The sequence below is a fragment of the Hemicordylus capensis genome, chromosome 1 (genome assembly GCF_027244095.1).
Source record: "Hemicordylus capensis ecotype Gifberg chromosome 1, rHemCap1.1.pri, whole genome shotgun sequence".
Lineage (NCBI taxonomy): Eukaryota > Metazoa > Chordata > Lepidosauria > Squamata > Cordylidae > Hemicordylus > Hemicordylus capensis.
The window spans coordinates 46,632,855-46,654,106 of record NC_069657.1 but is presented as its reverse complement, the minus strand read 5'-3'; the positions used below and the strand labels follow the sequence as shown (position 1 = coordinate 46,654,106).

Below are 21,252 nucleotides of genomic sequence, written 5' to 3'. Positions count from 1 at the left end.
ATAAATGTAAAATAATAAATAAAATGACTCCTCAGCCCCATCCTGGTTTTGAATGCAGGCTCACTTAAGTCCTCTTCAGATGTTAAAACAAGAGTGCATGTGAGTATAGTTTCCCAAGAGCGTGGTCACAAGCCCTGCTCCAGCACTGATGCACTCAGAAGCCTCAACACCCCCCTGCCCCCATGTCCACAGTTACCAAGTTTCTCTGCAGAGACACACTCTGTAACCGTGGACAGATTCTTTCTGTGATTGGAAGGCTGGGCTGCCTCAGCCCTCCAGTCATGAAAAGAATGTCTTCATGTTTACAGAGTTTGGCTCTGCAGAGAAACTCTGTAATTTATTCCGGAGAGCAAAGGGGTGAGAATCTCAGCATGTCGGCCCTGGGGCAGGGTTTGCAGGTGTGCTCTTAGGATGCTGTCGTTGGATACAGCCCACCCCCCACCCCGCCACACCTCAACACTGAATATGACTTTGCTCAAACCTTCATGCTGTCTTTGGCCCAAGTCTACCAACTGTCTCTGCAAAAGGAACCAGAAAAAGGCTACTAGCCGATTGGTCAACAGCTTGTGTTGGTCTCCCATGGGGAGACCAAAGTTCTAGTCCCTCCTCAGTTTTTAAGCTGACTGGGTGACCCTGGGCCTGTTGCTCTTTCCCAGCCTAACCTACCTCAAGGGTTGTTGTGAAGGTAGAAGGAGGGAGGAAAAACCACATATGCTGCTCTGAGGTCCTTGGAGGAAGAGCAGAATTCAAAAATGACATAAACAAATAAAATAAAGCCAGGTATAGTCAGCCACTTCTTCCATTTGCTTTGTTCTGCAAATTGAATTAATGAATTCCTGTCTGGTCGGTTTGCCTTTGGCTTTCCTTTGGTGTAGCTGTGCTGCTCAAGTCCTTGCATTTTTAAAGGAATTAGAATGACAATAAAACAGGCCCAACAAATTGGTTATGGACGAATCCTCTAAGCGTCGTATGCAGTTTTCAGTTTCTTTTTGAAACTCATTCCAAGTATAAATATTATTTCCATTTCTCAGAGATGGAAATCTCCAAGCCATCCATCAGAGAGACATTTTTTTTCTATCCTTTTATTTACTATAGCTTACAGTATACTCTTGACTGTTGTTCACCTCTAGAGAGTGAGAACATAAGAGCCCTCCCTTCTGGATCAGGCCCAAGGCCTATCTAGTCCAGCATCCTGTTTCCCACAGTGGCCCACCAGATGCCTCGGACAAGCCCACAGGCAAGAGACAAGGGCGTGCCCTCTCTCCTGCTGTTGCTCCCCTGCTACTGGTATTCAGAGGCATCTTGCCTCGGAGGCTGGAGGTGGCCTATAGTCACTAGACAATGCTCAGCAATTAGTAGGCACTCCCAGTCCCTGAGCCTGCTGGGGCCAAATAAGGACATTGTCATTAGGAAACAATTACACACAGAGCAGATTAAGCAAGAAATGGGCTCCCCATGGGCTCTTAGGCAGGTTCCTACTAGCTTCATCTTCCATTCCTCTCTTGTTTTCCTTTCATGTGTGAGCTGCTCTTGCTGCTAATGTTCACAGCCAGGCAGTTCCTAGCATCTCTTTATGGGCAGCAAATTGGGGGACTATTCACTCTTCTCCATAAGGAAATGGAAACAAACCTGCTTGCACGGAGTCTCCCGAAACACTAAGCAAGCGTTGTTCTTCTCGTTAACTCTGTTGGCTTCAGAACTGCAGTGTCAGGGACATTTGGGGAGGCTAATTAATTTCTTTCTTCCAAAGAGCAGGACTGAGATATTCTCTTCCTCCAAGATGCAGTTTTCAGAGCTTCAGGTGTGTGAGTAATTTGTGCCAAAGTAGTGTGATGAGCTGTGGAGGTTTTTTTTGGCACGGGAAGGGTGAGGGGAGGCCATGCCCTGAAGTCAGGCTGATCTGCTAAGCTTTCTCTCTTCTCAGATCTAGAACTGGGTGTGACCATTTACAGTATATAGGCTGAGAATTAGGGGATAGAAGCCTTATTCACATGTTATGTTTAACACTCGTACAAGTGTATAGTACACAAGTACGTCTGTACACAGATACAGCAATGTTGAACACAGATACATTTAGCAGTACATTTCCTATCTGTTTTGTTTTATTCGTTCATTTATTTCAATTTATATACTGCTCTTCCTGAAGTGGCTCAGGGTAGTTTACATTAAATTAAATTAAACAATTAAAATAAATTTTTTTTTAACCAGATTAAATCTCTTTAAAATTAAGGTTAAAACTAGATATCATCAAAAGCCAGGCTGAAGAGATGGGTCTTTAAAGCTCTCCCGAAGGCCTCAGACAGTCTTCTATATCCACAAGGAGCGTGTTTCACAACACAGGGGCGGCAGCTGAGAAGTACCGATCTCAGGTTGCCACCAGATGAACTGGTGGCATCCAAAGACAGATCCCTCATGATCTTAATGATCAGGATTTTAACGATGGATCTTAATGAATTTTGGGGATATTGTAGAGAAAGGTGCTCTCTCAGGTAACCTGGACCTAAGTGATTCAGGGCTTTAAAGGTAATAACCAGCACTTTGTACTTTGCCCAGAAACATATCAGTAGCCAGTGCAACTGTTTAAGAATAGGCATAATGTGGTATTTCCGGGATACTCCATAAACCAATCTGGCTGCCACATTTTGAACTAATTGAAGTTTCTGTACTATGCACAAAGGCAGTCCTAGATAGAGTGCATTGCAGTAGTCCAACCTGGAAGTTACCAGCTGATGTACCATTGTTTTCAGGTCATTCTCCTCAAGGAACAGGCAAATTTGTAGAATCAATAACAGCTGGTAAAAAGTGCTTCTGGCCACAGCCTCAACCTGAAACACCAGGGTGAGACCCAGATCCAAAAGCACTCTCAAACTACGAACCTGTTCTTTTTGGGGGGAGTGTAACCTCATCCAGTACAGGAAATTCTAATCCATTTTGCAGATTACAACCCCCAACAACGAGCACTCCATCTTTCTTGGAATCAATTCAATTTATTATCCCTCACCCAGCCCATTACTGCCTGTAGGCAGGCATTTAAGGGGCTAATGCCATTTCTTGATATCACTGACAAGTAGAAATAACACCCAGCTGTCATCAACATATTGATAACACCAAGCACCCAATCCCCTGATGTTTCATATAGATGTTAAAAAGTATTGGTGACAGAATGGAGCCCTGAGCCAAATTATGCATTTGATGGACCTGTACTTAAGTTCACTTTAAAATGAACACAGATAAAACCCTATTCAGATATTATGTTGTATGAGTGTACAGATGTGTGTATTGCCAACAGGTGTTCCCTAGGGATTCCTAGATGTTGTTAACAGCTCCCATCATGCCCAGCTGCAATGGCTTTTGGCTGGGGATGATGGGAGTTGTAGTCAACAACATCTGGGAATTCTTTTTATGGGGAGCACTCGTACATCTTTTTCTGTGAATGACTATGCCTTCATTCATTTCAAAAGTACACCAGGGCACAGTCTCCTGAAAGCATGGTACAGATAGGAAGTGTACTGCTGTACCTGTGTTCAGTATGATATGTGAATAACTATACCTGAGTACAAATCTGTACTGGCGTACACTGAGTGTTGAACATATGAGTGTTGAACAAATGAGCCCCTGGTGGTGCAGTGGTAAAACTGCCGCCCTGTAACCAGAAGGTTAGAAGTTCGATCCTGACCAGGGGCTCAAGGTTGACTCAGCCTTCCATCCTTCCGAGGTCAGTAAAATGAGTACCCAGAATGTTGGGGGCAATATGCTAAATCATTGTAAACCGCTTAGAGAGCTCCGGCTATAAAGCGGTATATAAATGTAAGTGCTATTGCTATTGCTATATGTGAACAGGGCTGCAGGCATTCACACAAAAACACCTCTCTGTGTATAGACATCTGTACATTTGTACAACAAAGTAGCTGAATAGGGCTAGAATCTCAACCAATCCCTAAAATTGTGGAATGGCTGTCACCTCTGTGCCCTTTGTTTCTAACTTGGAACTTGCAGCTCTGCTGCCAGTCTAGGGCTAGGTGGCAAAGCAGGGTGCTAGGCCTCTGGATCAAGAGCGACCTTGGTCAGAACCTTAACCACTAAGTGAATGGCTTTTTTGCAAATCTGCATAGGGAGTTGTTTGCTTGTTATTTATTTATTACATTTATATCTCTGCTTTTTCTTCCATGGGGCTGAAAGCAATTCCTCTGCACCCTGCTCTTGTGATCCTTACTGCTATGTTGTTGCTGCTGCTGCTATGTTGTTGTTGTGGTGGTGGTGTGTGTGTCTGTGTGTGTTTGGTGCTGATTTTTAGCCTGCTTTCTGTATGGAAAGTACCCTTATGAGATCGCCTTGCTGTCTGTGTGTCTCCCCCTCCCCCAGCACCTTTGCAATGCCTGCACTGATTTGCACCAAATTTGCATCAAATCATAGCTGTTGTGCCACATAGGGTCATCTGGACGGTGTTGTTTGTGATGGCTCAATGCACCTCAATCCAAGATGGCGACCCCATGGAAAGTATTGTCTAAAAAGAAAAAGGTTTGAGAGTTTTGCTGAAACTTGTATGCTGTTTAGGGCTTTGCTCCAAAAGTGGTATATAAATTGTAGGGATAAATTTGGTTTTTTAAACTTTTGGTCTGTGGACCACAGTAAATGCACTGGACTGTAAATAAAATGGATACTTTCCTGATGATCTACCACCCAGGTACTGATCAGACCCAGCTCTCATTAGCTTCAGCAACATTTCTAAAATCTCCCTTCAGCCCATGCCCTGGGACATGAATTTCCATTCAACTGAAAACAAAAGTACCTCAAATGGTACTGAAGCATGGCTGTGAAACAGCTGTGTAGTTGGAAAGGCTTGGCATTTCCTACAAATGCTGTTTAAGGAAAACCTGCAAGCAACAGATTAATCTTTAACCCAAAGAGTGTAGCAGGTTGTGAAATAAACGGAAATAATCTCCTTATTCCCTTTCTTCCTATAAAGGGTCCCCAACGGAATGATTCATTTTGGCTGTTGTGAGGGTGGTAGTGTATTTTACAAATGGTTCAGTTTTGTTTGGCAGCAGGTATAGTTGCAGCCTGTTGAGGGGTTTCTTAAGGGAACAGACTATATTCCACTGTGATTTCTTGTGAGATGCATTTTGAAGGAAATAAATAGTGCCTTATAAAGCTAACATTCTCTACATCATTGTTTTCAATCCTAGTAGTAGAACACATCTTTAAATAGTTTCTCCTGTAATTCCAAAGATAGGCATGGGCTATATACTATTCACAAGTCAAGCGATTCATTTCTGATTTTGAAGATCTGCCCAGGAGGATTCTGCTTCCCTTGTCCTCACCTGGTTTTGTATGTGTTCCCACCTGTCACCTCCAGGTGGGGCTGTTCCTTTGTTATTGGATCAAACATAGCTCTAATAAATTTATTGCCTTAAAGGACTTCAGCCCCTTTCAAGACAATTAAAAACAAAACAGATTTCCCCCCTTAGTGCTAGTCCAAATCCAGTGCTACTGCTGTGACATTCCAGTCTTATTTAGTGGATTGAAAGGTGAGCAGTAGCCTTGTTGCAGGGAACACCCATACTCCTGTTTATCTTTCTAGTTCTAAATCAGGATAGGTATGACCTCTGGTCTTAAAGGTGAGAGGGAGCACACAACCTTCGAAAACTATTGCCTGATTCAGACATCATCTCTACACTTGTACATGTGTTTGTGTGAATGACTGTACCTGTGTTCATTTAAAAAGTGAACCTTGATACAGGGCCTTCAAATGCATAGTACAGATAGGAAGTGTACTTCTGTACCTGTATTCATCATAACATGTGAATGACTGTACCTGTGCACAGATCTGTACTTGTGTAAACTGTACACTCGTAGGAATGCTGAACATAACTTGTGAATGGGCCTTATGTTAAATTAAAAACTGGTTCCTGGTTCCTAAAACTTGCACTAATGACAAGCACTGTTTGTATATTAAAGGAAACTCTAAGACATGTCTGCCATTTGCTGTTCTAACATCAGTTCATCATATGACCTAATACTAGGTCAGATGATGAGTTGGTCCCCTACGTACTAACTGAGCAAGGAGGCACCTTTAAAAAGTAGTGATTCTCTTTATTTAGCAGGGAGAGCAACTAGCCCAATCCATCCCTAGCACAGCATCCCTCCAGTGGCTGTTGCTGGTGTCTGTCTTATGTTTCTTTTTTAGATTGTGAGCCCTATGGGGACAGGGAGCCATTTTGTTTGTTTGTTTCTATGTAAACCGCTTTGGGAAATTTTTTGATGAAGAGTGGTATATAAATATTCATCGTATTCATAATTACCCATTTCTTCTATTAACTAGGTGCTCTTTCTCCATTAAAGGGTAAACCTGGAAAAGTGGCTTGGCCTTGTCATAACATCTGCTTCACATGTAAGCTGTTCTGTGGTAAAGAGAAGTCAGTAAAATGAAGGCCCCTGATCTGCCAGAGTAGATAGGGGGGTTGTTTGCTTTTCCAGATAATAGTTTCTTTGCCCAATGAATGCACAGTTGTTACTCATTTAGAGTGGAAGATTCCCTCCAGTTATCACTTCCCTTGAGAGAATATCACATTTTAGCAGCACTCAAATAGCACCTAGTTGTTGCTGGAAAAGAATTCTTCTACTCTGAACAAGATAGGACTATTTCTGCTAATGCAGTTAGCATGTCAAAGAGGGTAGCATCAATGTCACAAGCATCTATTGGATAGTGCCTGTGACATGAGGAGTGACCACTGACACAGTTCTTCATTCTACTACTACGAATATTTATACACCACTTTTCAACAAAATTTCCCATAGCTATTTAAATAGAGCAATAAAAATAAATAAATAAGGATGGCTTCCTGTCCCCAAAGGGCTCACAATCTAAAATGAAACATAACACAGACACCAACAACAGCCAATGGAGGGATGCTGTGCTGGGGATGGATTGGGCCAGTTGCTCTCCCCCTGCTAAGTATAAGAGAATCACCACTTTTAAAAGGTGCCTCTTTGCTCAGTTGTGCCACCTTAAGTGGCTCAGTGGGGGAAATGCTTGACTAACAAGCAGAAGGTTGCTGGTTTCAATCCCCACTGGTATGTTTCCCAGACTATGGGAAACACCTATACAGCAGTGATATAGGAAGATGCTGAAAGGCATCATCTCAGACTGCGTGGGAGATGGCAATGGTAAACCTCTCTTGTAGCTGTGGGTGCCAGGAGTCGAAATCGACTTGATGGCACACTTTACTTTTTACTTGCTCAGTTAGCAAGGGGTAACAGGGCTCTCCTCTGCCCGTGCCAAATTAAGATTTTTGTTGTTTAATTTTTGTGCTGGGTGATGATACAACTCAAAAGGTACAGTGAGGGAAATAAGTATTTGATCCCCTGCTGATTTTGTCCATTTGCCCTCTGACACAGAAATGACCAGGCTATAATTGGAATGGTAGGTTTATTGTAGCTGTGAGAGACGGAATAACAACAAACAAACCCTCAAAAGCCCAGTGCCCAAAAGTCAGCGATGGATTTGCATTGTATTGAGGGAAATAAGTATTCGATCCCTTCACAAAAGATGTCTTAGTACTTGGTGGCAAAACCCTTGCTGGCAATCACAGAGGTCAGACGTTTCTTGTAGTTGGCCACCAGCTTTGCACACAACCCAGGAGGGATGTTGTCCCACTCCTCTTAGCAGATCCTCTCCAAGTCAGAAAGGTTTCGAGGCTGATGTTTGGCAACCCGAACCTTCAGCTCCCTCCACAGATTTTCTATGGGATTAAGGTCTGGAGACTGGCTGGGCCACTCCAGGACCTTCATGTGCTTCTTCTTGAGCCACTCCTTTGTTGCCTTGGCTGTGTGTTTTGGGTCATTGTCATGCTGGAATACCCATCCACGACCCATTCTCAATGCCCTGGCTGAGGGAAGGAGGTGCTTACCCAAGATCTGACGGTACATGGACCCGTCCATCGTCCCTTCGATGCGGTGAAGGTGTCCTGTCCCCTTAGCAGAAAAACACCCCCAAAGCATAATGTGTCCACCTCCATGTTTGACGGTGGGGATGGTGTTCTTGGGCTCATAGGCAGCATTCCTCCTCCTCCACACATGGCGAGTTGAGTTGATGCCAAAGAGCTCGATTTTGGTCTCATCTGACCACAACACTTTCGCCCAGTTCTCCTCTGGATCATTCAGATGTGCATTGGCAAACTGCAGACGGGCCTGTACATGTGCTGCCTTGAGCAGGGGGACCTTGCGGGCACTGCAAGATTTCAGTCCTTCACGGTGTAGTGTGTTACCAATTGTTTTCTTGGTGACTATGGTTCCAGCTGCCCTGAGATCATTGACAAGTTCCCCCCGTGTAGTTCTGGGCTGCTTTGTCACCGTTCTCATGATCATTGCAACTCCACGAGGTGAGATCTTGCATGGAGCCCCAGACCGAGGGAGATTGACAGTTATTTTGTGTTTCTTCCATTTGCGAGTTATCGTGCCAACTGTAGTCACCTTCTCACCAAGCTGCTTGGCGATAGTCTTGTAGCCCAGTCCAGACTTGTGCAGGTCTACAACCTTGTCCCTGACATCCTTCGACAGCTTTTTGGTCTTGGGCATGGTGGTGAGTTTGGAAGCTGAGTGATCGCTTGCTTCTATGGACAGATGTCTTTTATACAGGTACTGTAACAAGCTGGGATTAGGAGCACTCCCTTACAGAGGGTGTTCCTCATCTCAGCTCATTACCTGCATATAGTGAAAAGACACCTGGGAGCCTGAAATCTTGCTGGTTGATAGGGGATCGAATACTTATTTCCTTCACTACAATGCAAATCCATCGCTGACTTTTGGGCACTGGGCTTTTGAGGGTTTGTTTGTTGTTATTCCGTCTCTCACAGCTACAATAAACCTACCATTCCAATTATAGCCTGGTCATTTCTGTGTCAGAGGGCAAACGGACAAAATCAGCAGGGGATCAAATACTTATTTCCCTCACTGTATAAGTTCATTTCGGTTTCTGCACTGTGCACTGTTGTGTGTTGTATCCCTTAACCTTCTCCAGTGGCTGTGCATTTCCCTTCTCTGGTGCTGAAATGCACCACCTTGTAGGGTAATTTATCAAAAGAAGGATGAACAGCAGCACAATCATTTTCAAAGGCTAAATGCCAAACCCCAAATAAACGTTGCAAGTCATGGGAAGCATCTTGGACAATGAAACAAGGTTGCTGTGCCCTTGTTAGCCAAAGGTGGGAAGTTGTGTGCATTGTGGCTGATATCTGAACCTCTTGATGCTGCAGTAGGACTAGAAGCAATATGGATTCTGAGCATCACTAGGGATGGGGTAAAGCTTCTTTTCCCCATAAACACAGTAGTTGACCAGAAGCACAGCAAGATAGAGCTGCTGCAAAATGTGTTGTGGCTGCTGTGGACTCATAAGGCAGCCCCGAAACTGTAGAGCAGGGGTGTCAAACTGCGACCCTCCAGCTATTGGCCTACAACTCCCATCATCCCCAGTCACCATGGGCAGTAATCAGGGATGATGGGAGTTGTAGGCCAGCATCTGCAGGAGGGTTGCAATTTGAAACCCTTGTTGTAGAGGAGAGCTGGTCTTGTGGTAGCAAGTATGAATTGTCCCCTTTGTTAAGCAGGGTCCACCCTGGTTTGTATTTGAATGGGAGACTACATGTGAGCACAGTAAGATATTCGCCTTAGGGGATGGGGTCACTCTTGGAAGATCAGCTGTGTGGTTGCATGCAGAAAGCCCCAAGTTCCCTCCCTGGCATCTCCAGATAGATCTGAGAGAGACTCCTGCCTGTAACCTTGGAGAAGCCGTTGCCATGATCCCCATGCCGCTCCCATGATCCCCAGCCACAGTGGCCAATAGTTGTAGGCCAACAAATGCAGGAGGGCCGAAGTTGAGTAGCCAGGGGCAGAGCCACCATTGGGTGAACGGGTTCAAAGAACCCGAGCCGCCACCAATGAGGGGCTGTGCCTCATGGCCCCGACACGCCCCCAGCATCTGATGTCAGATGTGGGGTGCTGATGTAGCTCTGAGCGGGTGCTGCACGGCCCCCATTCAGGAGTTAAGTGGCCGCTGCATTTGCAGCGTGGCCAGGAGCAGCTCTTCTTTGCCTTTAAGGCAGGGAAGAGCTGCTCTGGGCCGCACTGCGAACGCAGTGCCGGCCCCAACCTAGCTCTCAAACGGGGCCACGGGGCCCCCTCCGGGAGTTGGACGGGCAATGCAGCGTGGTCAGAAGTGGCGCAAACCCAGCGCCGGCTGGACTCAAACTCCCAAATGGAGCCGCGCAGCTCCGTTCGGGAGCCAGATCACGCCCCCCGCGTATGACATTAGATGCGGGGGCGGGGTGAGTGGGGCTGCTGCCGTGGCAGGACACAGGCTGCTGGCGGTCTGTTTCCGCGTCTGTGAGTAGCTCTGGTGTAGACAATACGGGGCTAGATGGACCAATGGCCTGACTTGATAGAAGGCAGCTTCCTATTCATTCATTCATTCATAATATGCGGTTGTGGAAGCAGTGCTGCTGCAGCTCCTCCCAAGGTTGCCCACACTTCCCCTACAGAATCAAGGCTGCCTTATGGGTACATAGCAGTCTCCTGTTTGTAGCAGCTCCAGACTGCTGTGCTTCATGTTGCACATAAATTTTAAAATTTTTAAATTAATCTGATATGTGCACAAGCTTTGTGGGTGTTTGGGCAGGAAAGCACTGGCTGAATTTGTATGAGAAGAGAAAGGGATAGAAAGGAGTTGTTTCTCCCTGGAATGCTTAGTGTCAGAGATCCTGGATTGTGGGCATTAAATCTGTGGTAGCAAGGAAGCCACTGGATCATGTGAAGGATTTTTGCAAAGACTGAGGGGCCGATTTAGCATAAAACCTGCAGGTTTACTCTGCTAAACCAGTGACCTTATCAAAATCTCCCTAAAGTGTATCTGATGAAGGAATGTGCTTGAGGCTAACACACAATTAGCTTACTTGTCAAGCCAACGTCTTCATTTTACCCTACTCCGTCAGTGTCAAGGGATTAACTGAAATTGGTATTGGCTTGTGGTTCGCTCAAACATTTTGTTTGTTTAACAAATCTGTATACTGCCCACTACTGAAGTCTCTAGGTGGTTTACACATAAAACAATCCGATAATTTAACAGTTAAAACATATAATAGATCAAATTAAAACCCATAAAAACACAGCAACTAAAAGGTTTGGCTGAAGAGTCTTTAGTTGTTTGCATTCCACAGCCCTGAGGCAACTACAGAGAAGGCGTGCCTTTGAGTCACCATCACACAAGCCGGCGACACCCTCAGAGGAACCTCCCCTGAAGACCTTAATAGGCAGTGGGATTCATAATGAAGAAGGCGCTCTCTTGAATACTGTGGGCCCAAGCTGTTAAGGGCTTTATAGATAACTAGCTGGGCCGGGCGCAGAGCATCTGCGCCACGGGCTGGCCCAGCCACCGCCACTGTTCTCCCCCACCCCACGCTGGCATGCCCGGGGTCCCCCCCCCGCTTCTTGCCCTCCTCCCCACACTTTCTGATGGGCTGGCTGGCCGGCCTGCTGGCCCGCTTCTTCTCCCCGCAACCCCATGCTTTATGGCTTGCAGGCCAGTTGGAAAGCCAGCCCGCCACTTCCTCCCAGCAGGCGGCTGGGCCAGGGCCAGGCCGGCCTGCTGCTGCCTCCTCCGGCAGCCGGGCCAGGACCAGGCTGGCCCACCGCCACTGCCTCTGGCCTCCTCCTCACGGTGGCTGGGCCAGGCCGACCTGCCGCCTCCTCCAGCTGACCAGTGGCCAGGACAGGGCCAGGCTGGCCCACCACCTCCACTTCTGGCTGAGCCAGGACCTGGATGGCCCACCACCTCCTTCCGGCAGGTGGCCAGGCCAGGCCAGCCCACTGCCGCCTCCTCCGGTGGCCAGGCCGGCCCGTCGCCACCGCCCTCCTCCTCCTCCCAGCAGCCGGGCCAGGTTGGCCCCGCCACTGCCTCTCCGGCCCAAGGCCAGGCCGGCCTGCCACCTCCTCCGGGCCGGCCAGGGCCAGGTCGGCCCTCTGCCATTGTCTTCCGTCCCTTGTCTCCTGTCCCATCGCTATCTCGTGAGAGCTGCCACACATGGGATTAGTGATGGGCATGCCTAGGAGAAATAAATATATAGATAACCAGCACTTTGTATTTTGCCCAGAAACATATTGGTAGCCCGGGTAGAGCTTTTAGAACCGGATTAATATGGCCTCTATGGGATATCCCGGAGACAATCTGGCAGCAGCATTCTGCACCAGTTGTGGCTTCCAGACTACGTAAAAAGGCAGCCCCACATAGAGTGAATTGCAGTAGTCAAGCCTGGAGGTTGCCAGCATGTGCACTGCTGTCTTAAGGTCACTGACTTCCAAGAAAGGGCGCAGTTGGCGAGCCAGGCAAAGCCGATAGAAAGCACTCCTGGCCACCGCCTCCACCTGCGTTATCAGCAGGCAGCAGGGGTGCACCTAGGTAATTTTGGAGCCTGGACCTGAAGGGCTTTGGAGGCCCCCCTCCCCCGGCATGAGGGCTTGGGAGGTCGTTGGGGGCAAGTTAAAGTCCCCCCCCTTACCTTTTTTCAGCCACCGCTGTGCAGCAGGGACGGGGACACCCAGCAGGGTGTGTGGCGCAGACACTTGAGTGGAGACCAAGGGGGGGGGAGGTGGGGCAGCAGCAACACAGGAACATAGGAAGCTGCCATATACTGAGTCAGACCCTTGGTCCATCTAGCTCAGTATTGTCTTCACAGACTGGCAGAGCCGGCTTGTCATCCAAATGAGAGATTGGATTCTTTGCCTGCGCAAAGAGCCCCGAAATGACCTGAAAATGGCCTGACCTCTCATTTGGGTGGCAGGTGGGCTCAGGGAAGGAGCTCTTGCCACCGCATCCCCTGCCTCGTTCTCTCCCCTCGAGTGCTCACACCCCGCTCTCCGTCTCCCATCCCTGCTACCACCCCGCTGCACAGCAGTGGTTGAAAAAAACAATTTAAATTTTTTTTAACTTGCACGGCAGGGCAGCAGCCGGCACGGGGAAGTGGTGGGGCTCTGGGGAGGCTCCCCAGAACATTTGGAGGCCCCCCTGGGGACAGGAGGCCATGGACCAAATCCCCAAGGTCCCTGGTAAGCCTGCCTCTGGGTATCAGAGAGAGGGTCCAGAAGTCTTCCCAAACTGCATACCTGTTCCTTCTGGGGGAGTGTAATGCTATCCAGAAACAGGTAGATCTATCCCATTTCCCAAACTGCGGCTTCCTACAGTGAGCACCTCTGTCTTGTTGAGCTGATGTATACCTTAAACAAGTGCAGTTTTAGGAACATAGGAAGCTGCCATATACTGAGTCAGACCATTGGTCTATCTAGCTCAGTATTGTCTTCACAGACTGGCAGCAGCTTCTCCAAGGTTGCAGGCAGGAATCTCTCTCAGCCCTATCTTGGAGAAGCCAGGGAGGGAACTTGAAACCTTCTGCTCTTCCCAGAGCGGCTTCATCCCCTGAGGGGAATATCTTGCAGTGCTCACACATCAAGTCTCCCATTCATATGCAACCAGGGCAGACCCTGCTTAGCTATGGGGACAAGTCATGCTTGCTACCACAAGACCAGCTCTCCTGATTTGTTTGACATTGGGTGTATGATAGGTCATAGGAAGCTGCCTTCTACCGAGTCAGACTATTGGTCCATCTAGCTCAGTATTGTCTACACCAAGGCTTTGGCCCTCCCACTGTTTTTTGACTACAACTCCCAGCATGCTCAGCTACAGTGGCCAATAGTCAGGGATGGTGAGAGTTGTAGGCCAACATCTGCAAGTGGGCTGAAGTTGTGCAACCCTGGTCTACACTGACTGGCAGTGGCTCTCCAAGGTTTCAGGCAGGAGTCTCTCCCAGCCCTACCTGGAGATGCCAGGGCTTGAAATTGGGACTTTCTGTTTGCAAAGCAGATGTATTACCACTGAATTACTGCCCCATCCCCAAGGGGAATAGCTTACTTTAGACAGTGCTCACATGTAGTCACCCATTCAAATGCAAACCTAAGGGAACTCTGCTTAGCAAAGGGGACCATTCATGCTTGCTAGCAAAAGACCAGCTTAATCTACCAGAAACAAAACCAAAGCCAAAATGTTTGGATGCCATAAGAACATAAGATCAACACTGCTGGTCCAGCATCCTATTTCACATCGTGGCCCACCAGGTGCCTCAGGGGAGCCCACAGGCAAGAGATGAGGGCATGCCCTCCCTCCTGCTGTTGCTCCCCTGCAGCTGGTATTTAGAGGCATTGTGCTTTGGAGATGGCCTATAGCCACCAGACTGGTAGCCAGTGATAGACCTGTCCTCCATGAATTTGTCTAAGCCCCTTTTAAAGCCATTCAAGCTAGTGACCATCATCACATCCTGTGGCAGAGAATTTCATAGATTAATTATGCACTTTGTGAAAAAGTACTTCATCATGTTGGATGTGAAAAAGTACTTCATCATGTTGGACCTAAATGTCCTGGCCATCAGTTTCATTGAATGACCCTTGGTTCTAGTGCTGTAAGAGAGTGAGAAAAATTTATACACCTCAATCATGTCTCCTGTTAGTCACCTCTTTTCCAAGGTCAAGAGCCCCAGATGCTGTAGCCTAGCCTCATAAGGAAGGTACTCCAGGCCCCTGATCATCTTGGTTGCCTTCTTCTGCACCTTTTCCAGTTCTACAATGTCCTTCTTAAGATATGGTGACCAAAGCTGTATGCAGTACTCCAGATGTGGCCGCACCATAGATTTGTATAAGGGCATTCTAATATTAGCATTTTTATTTTCAATCCCCTTCCTAATGATTCCTAGCATGGAATTAGCTTTTTTCACAGCTGATGCACACTGGGATGACACTTTCAGTGAGTTGTCAATCACGACCCCAAGATCTTCTCCTGGTCAGTCACTGACCTCTAAGATCCCATCAGGGTATATGTGAAGTTGGGGTTTTTTGCCCCAATGTGCATCACTTTACATTTGTCAACTCCCTGTCTGTGGCAGCTGGTTATGTACAGCTGCTGGCACATGCATGATTAAGCTTCAAAGATATTACTAGAAACACTCAGAATCGTAATTTGCAAGTGGTGTGCAAACGGCTTAGCTCCACATGTGGCAGCAACTGCTGCATTTGATTATCTGAAAGTTGTGAGAAAGCCAGTGTGGGCAGAGTTTTTCAAGCGGTAACCTCATGGTTGTGTGAATCTGCCTTAAAGGGCCTACCTAATGCTGTAGCCTAATATGAAACTTCGAACAGTAGCAGCTGTTGATTTAATCAGGAAACCAAATAAAATGGAAAGCTCTGTGGCAGTGTTAGCAGTAGTCTTTGCTTGTCATAGAAGAACTATATTGTCCAAGTCAGGAATTCTCAATGGTGGGTCCCCAGATGTTAGACTAGGACTGGGAAGACCCAGGTTTGAATCCCCATTCAACCATGAAACTCACTGGGTTACTCTGGGCCAGTCATGTATCTCTCAGCCTAACCTGCTTCACAGGGTTGTTGTGAGGATAAAAATAACCATGTATACTGCTCTGAGCTCCTTGGAGGAAGAGCAGGATATAAGTTTTAAAATAAATAAAATAAACAATTGGACTTCAACTCCCATAATCCCCAACCAAAGGCCACTGGGGCTGGGGATTATGGGAGTTGAAGTCCAATAACATCTGGGGACCCAACGTTGAGGATCCCTGGTGTAAGACATGGGTTCTTAAACTTGGGTTCCCAGATGTTGTTGGGACTACAGCCCCCATCATCCTTGGCCACAGTGGCCAGTGTGACTGAGGATGATGGGAGCTGTAGTCCCAACAGCATCTGGGAACCCAAGTTTGAGAACCCCTGGTCTAAGAGATCAAACCAGTCAGATGGACAAGCATGAGTGTATGTACTTCCAAACACAGACAGTCCCATTTGAACAAGGCTTTGTTGAGCTGTACTTGAAGCACCCTAAAGTCTGGATGGAGTTACAAAGTCTCAGCTGCAGTTTATTCTACTATGAACTATGAATATTGATATACCGCTCTTCAACCAAAGTTCTAAAAATAGTTTAACAATAAATAATACATAAACAAGATGGTCCCCTGTCCTCAAAGGGCTCACAATCTAAAAAGAAACATAAGACAGATACCAGCAACAGCCACTGGAGGGCTGCTGTGCAGGGGTTGGATAGGGCCAGTTGCTCTCCCCCTGTGGCAGGGGTTCCCAACCTGTGGTACTCCAGATGTTGAACTACAACCCTCATCACCCCCTGCTAAAGTTTGTTGTGTCTGGGAATGATGAGAGTTGTAATTCAGCAACTTCTGGAGTAACCACAGATTGGAAACCCCTGCTTTATGGGAAAGCATGCTGTTAAAATGTTTTAAAATGTTAGAAAAGTGAGCTCTCCTCTCCTTTATGGAGAGGAGAGCTGGTTTTGTGGTTGCAAACATGACTTGTCCCCTTAGGTAAGCAGGGTCTGCCCCGGTTGCATATGAATGGGAGACTAGAAGTGTGAGCACTGTAAGATATTCCCCTCAGGGGATGGAGCCGCTCTGGGAAGAGCATCTAGGTCCCAAGTTCCCTCCCTGGCTTCTCCAAGATAGGGCTGAGAGAGATGCCTGCCTGCAACCTTGGAGAAGCTGCTGCCAGTCTGTGAAAACAATATGAGCTAGATAGACCAGTGGTCTGACTCAGTATATAGCAGCTTCCTATGTTCCTAAAAGTGGGCTGGGAGGCAGGGTAGGTATTTTAAAATAAACAAAATGGTTTCCCTCATCATAACTATGAGGGCTAGAAAAGTAAAATCTTTTGAAGAAGGGTGCATGCTGTGCATGTATTTGGGGGAGGAGCTAAACTTTGACGGACGTAAGTAAAGGTAAGGTTTCTGGCTATATCCTTATTTCTGAATACTGACTGGTTTTGCTAAAGACAGTGATGACACTCTATTAATGTAACAGAGTAGAGTCCTGGACATGCTGGAATCCCTATGTTCACCCCTTTATCTGAGGATGAATCTTTGCATCTTCTCCTTAAAAGTTGCCAAAGCTTAGATTGTGATAATTGTTTCTTCATCCCATTCTAGAGTAGTAGTATGTTGAATGTTTCCTGTTATGGGGAAAGTGAAACTCTTTATAATCTTTATTTAGCAGAGGGAGAATAACTGGCCCTATCCGCCCCCAGCACAGTATCCCTCCAATGACTGTTGCTGGTATCTGTCTTATGTTTCCTTTTAGACTGTGAGCCCTTTGGGGACAGGGAGCCATCTTTATTTCTTTTTATTTCTCTTTGTAAACCACTTTGGGAATGTTTGTTGAAAAGTTTCCAAATATAAATAGTTGTTGTTGTAGGAGTAAACTGCCTTGGGATGTCTTATGAAAGGTATAAAAAACTGAACAACATGAAGAACAAAATGGCTGTAGACCCCGGCTGAACAACTTGGCCCTCCAGCTGTTGTTAAGCTCCAACTCCCACCATCTCTGACTGTTGGCCATTACAGCCCTGCTGTAGACTGCAACACTGCAGATTTTACAGATCACTGCAAATCTTGTAAGTAGATCACTGTGGATTTTAGGTAGGGGATTATCAACGTAAAGGGAAGACTTCAAGCACATTCCGCACTGGTTGAATCTTCCAAATAGTTATCCAAGGCAGCCTGCAAATGCAACATTATGTTGCATTGCAGACATTATGCATCACAGATGATCCTCCTAGGTAGCTTTATAGGGATGATGATCCTCCTAGGTAGAGGAAGGTAACAGGGGAGCAGGGCCATTTCATCTGCCTTGCTGGGATTTACCATCTAGCCCCTTTGCCCGCTGTGGACATTCCAGCACAGACGGAGTGCAGCCTGCTTGTTTGGCTGCTAAGTTACAGCTGGCTGGTTGCCAGCCTCCCAGACTGCTCAAGACTGCTTAAGTTCCATCACCTGCCGCCTGTCCTGGGAGCTGCTTGTGTGAGGAGTGGCTTCTGGGGCTTGCAGGCTTAAAAGCAAGGAGGCTCGCCATAGGCGGCCGCCGAAGCCGGCTGCTAAAGGGGGCCTGCCTTTGGGGCTGGGCCTTCAGGGCTGGGACTGAGGGCTGGGGGGGTTGGGTTGGGCTGGGCCAGGCCTCTTGCAGACATGTGTTTGGGCTCTCTTGAGTGGGATGGTGCTGGGGTTGTGCCTAGCAGTTCAGGGGCAGCTATTACTGTAGTGGTGGGGAATAGAAGAATTGGCGCTGGCAGAGCAGCTGGCCGTTACAGGGGAAGGGAAGTCAGTAATTTAGTAACTGTTTCCACTTCCAACTGTTCTGTCAACTCTTCGGCCTTGGGGAGCAGCTCCAACGACTCACAGAATCTGGCCTTGCTCCTTTGCAATGCCAGGTCAGTTCAGAATAAGACCGAAATTGTCCACGATTTGATCGTGGATGAGGGAGCTGACCTGGCATGTATAACGGACCCTGGTTGGGGGAGGCGAGTGGTCCAGTGTGGGCTCAGCTTCTCCCACCAGGTTATTCTGTCGTGGAACAGGCCAGGGGAAGTGGGCGGGGTGGTGGTGGAGTGGCTGTGGTCCATAAGAATACCATATCCCTTACCAGGGCCCCTGTGAGACAGCTGACTTATATTGAGTGCATATTTTTGAGGCTGGGGACTAGGGATAGATTGGGGATTCTGTTGGTGTACCGTCCACCCCGCTGCCCAACTGACTCCCTAACTGAGCTGATGGAGCTGGTCGCAGAGTTGGTGTTGGAGTCTCCTAGACTTTTGGTGCTGGGGGACTTCAATATCCACTTTGGGGCTGGCTTGTCTGGTGCGGCTCAGGAGTTCATAGCGGCCATGACAACTATGGGCCTTTCTCAACTAGTTTCTGAACCGACTCACGTTGCCGGCCACACACTCGATATGGTCTTTTGTTCGGATCAGGGGGGTGTTCCGTGGGTGGGGAATCCAGTGGTTTCCCCATTGTCATGGACGGACCACTACCTGGTTAAGGTTGGTCTCACAGCCGCAATCCACCCCTGCAGGGGTGGTGGACCTATTAGGATGGTCCGTCCGAAAAGGCTGCTGGACCCAGTGGGATTTCAAAAGGCCTTGGAGGATTTTGATGTTGGTGCGGCCGGTGATTCTGTCGATGCCCTGGTGGGAACCTGGAACAGGGAACTCAACAGGGCAGTAGACACGATTGCTCCTAAGCGTCCCTTCCGACCTGCTGCAAAAAGGGCCCCTTGGTATACTGAAGAGCTGCGGGGGCTGAAGCGGTTGGGTAGGCGACTAGAGCGCAAGTGGAGGAGAACTCGGTTCGAATCTGACAGGATTCAGCATGTGACCCATTTGAAGGCTTATGCGGTGGCAGTGCGCACAGCGAAAAAGAGATTCTGGTCTGCGCGCATTGCAGCTGCAGGTTCACGCTCGGCGGAGCTATCCCGGCTTGTGAGGAGTTTGGTTTCTGCTCCTTCTACTTCCAATCAGTCCCCGGGGTTGCTCTGCTGTGATGCCTTTAATGGGTTCTTTGCGAATAAGATCTCCTGTATTCAGGCTGACTTGGAGTCCACTATTTCTGCAAGGTCTATGGAGGAGGTGTCCAGCAATCCTTCTTGCAGTATTAGATTGGATCAGTTTCAATCTGTGACTCCTGAGGATGTGGACAAGCTGCTTGGGGCAGTGCGGCCTACCACCTGTTCTCTGGATCCCTGCCCGAGTTGGCTGCTTCTATCTAGCAGGCAGATTGTTGGAGATGGCCTAATTAATATTGTAAATGCATCGCTGAGGGAGGGTAGGGTGCCCCCCTGCCTGAAGGAGGCAATGATTAGACCACTCTTAAAGAAGCCTTCCCTGGACCCTTTAGCAATGGATAGCTACAGGCCAATCTCCAATCTCCCTTGGTTGGGCAAGGTGATTGAGAGGGTGGTGGCAGACCAGCTCCAGGCAGTCTGGAGGAAACTGATTATCTAGACCCATTTCAAACTGGCTTTAGAACGGGCTATGGGGTTGAGACAGCCTTGGTCGGCCTGATGGATGACCTTTACCAGGGAATTGACAGAGGGAGTGCGACTCTGCTGGTTCTTCTGGATCTCTCGGCGGCGTTCGATACCATCGACCATGGTATCCTTCTGGATCGCCTGGGGGAGTTGGGGATAGGGGGCACTGCTTTGCAGTGGTTTCGTTCCTATCTCTCGGGTAGATTCCAGATGGTGGAGCTTGGTGATAGTTGCTCCTCAAAATGGGAGCTGTTATATGGAGTCCCTCAGGGCTCCATTCTGTCACCAATGCTTTTTAACATCTACATGAAACCGCTGGGTGAGGTCATCAGGAGGTTTGGTTCTGGGTGTTATCAGTATGCTGATGACACCCAAATCTACTTCTCCTTTTCATCCTCAGGAAATGGCACTCATTCTCTAACTGCCTGCCTACAGGCAGTAATGGGCTGGATGAGGGAGAACAAATTGAAGCTGAATCCAAGCAAGACGGAGGTGCTTATTGTGGGGGCTCAGAATCTGAGGGGAGAGTTAGACCTTCCTGTTCTGGATGGGGTTACACTCCCCCAGAAGGAGCAGGTGCGCAGCTTGGGAGTACTCCTGGACCCAGTCCTCACCCTGGTATCTCAGGTGGAGGCCATGGCCAGGAGTGCTTTCTATCAGCTTCGGCTGATTCGACAGCTGTGCTCATTCCTCGAAGATGATGACCTCAAAACAGTGGTGCATCAGCTGGTAACCTCCCGGCTTGACTATTGCAACGCGCTCTACGTGGGGCTGCCTTTGTACGTAGTCCGGAAACTTCAGTTAGTTCAGAATGCGGCAGCCAGATTGGTCTCTGGGGCAACCCGGAGAGACCATATTATGCCTGTTTTGAAACAGTTACACTGGCTGTCAATATGTTTCCGGGCAAAATACAAAATGCTGGTTATTACCTTTAAAGCCCTGAATGGCTTGGGTCCAAGATATCTTAGAGAGCGCCTTCTTTTACATGATCCCCACCGCACGTTAAGGTCATTTGGGGAGGTCCGTCTCCAGTTGCCACCGGTTCGTTTGGTGGCGACTCAGAGGCAGGCCTTCTCTGTAGCTGTTCCTGGACTGTGGAATGCACTCCCAGCGGAAATTCGTAATCTTGATTCCTTACTGACCTTCAAGAGAGCCCTTAAAACCCATCTATTTGGCCGGGCTTTTCAGGGTTTTTAATCAGTTTTAATGGTTTTAACCTGGTTTTCAGGGTTTTAATTGTTTTGATAGTTTAATTGTTTTTAAAGATGTTTTAAACTGGTATTTATATTTGTATCTCTGTTTTAATTGTTTTTAATGATTTCTGTTTTAATTGTAAACCGCCCTGAGC

General features: G+C 47.7%; 1 protein-coding gene across 15 annotated transcripts in view; it reads left to right on the top strand.

The window, feature by feature from the left end:
- The window catches only part of ADCK1 (aarF domain containing kinase 1), a 198,593-nt gene that overhangs the window by 36,138 nt on the left and 141,203 nt on the right, over positions 1 to 21,252 (top strand). The gene's annotated exons all lie outside the window — the stretch shown is intronic.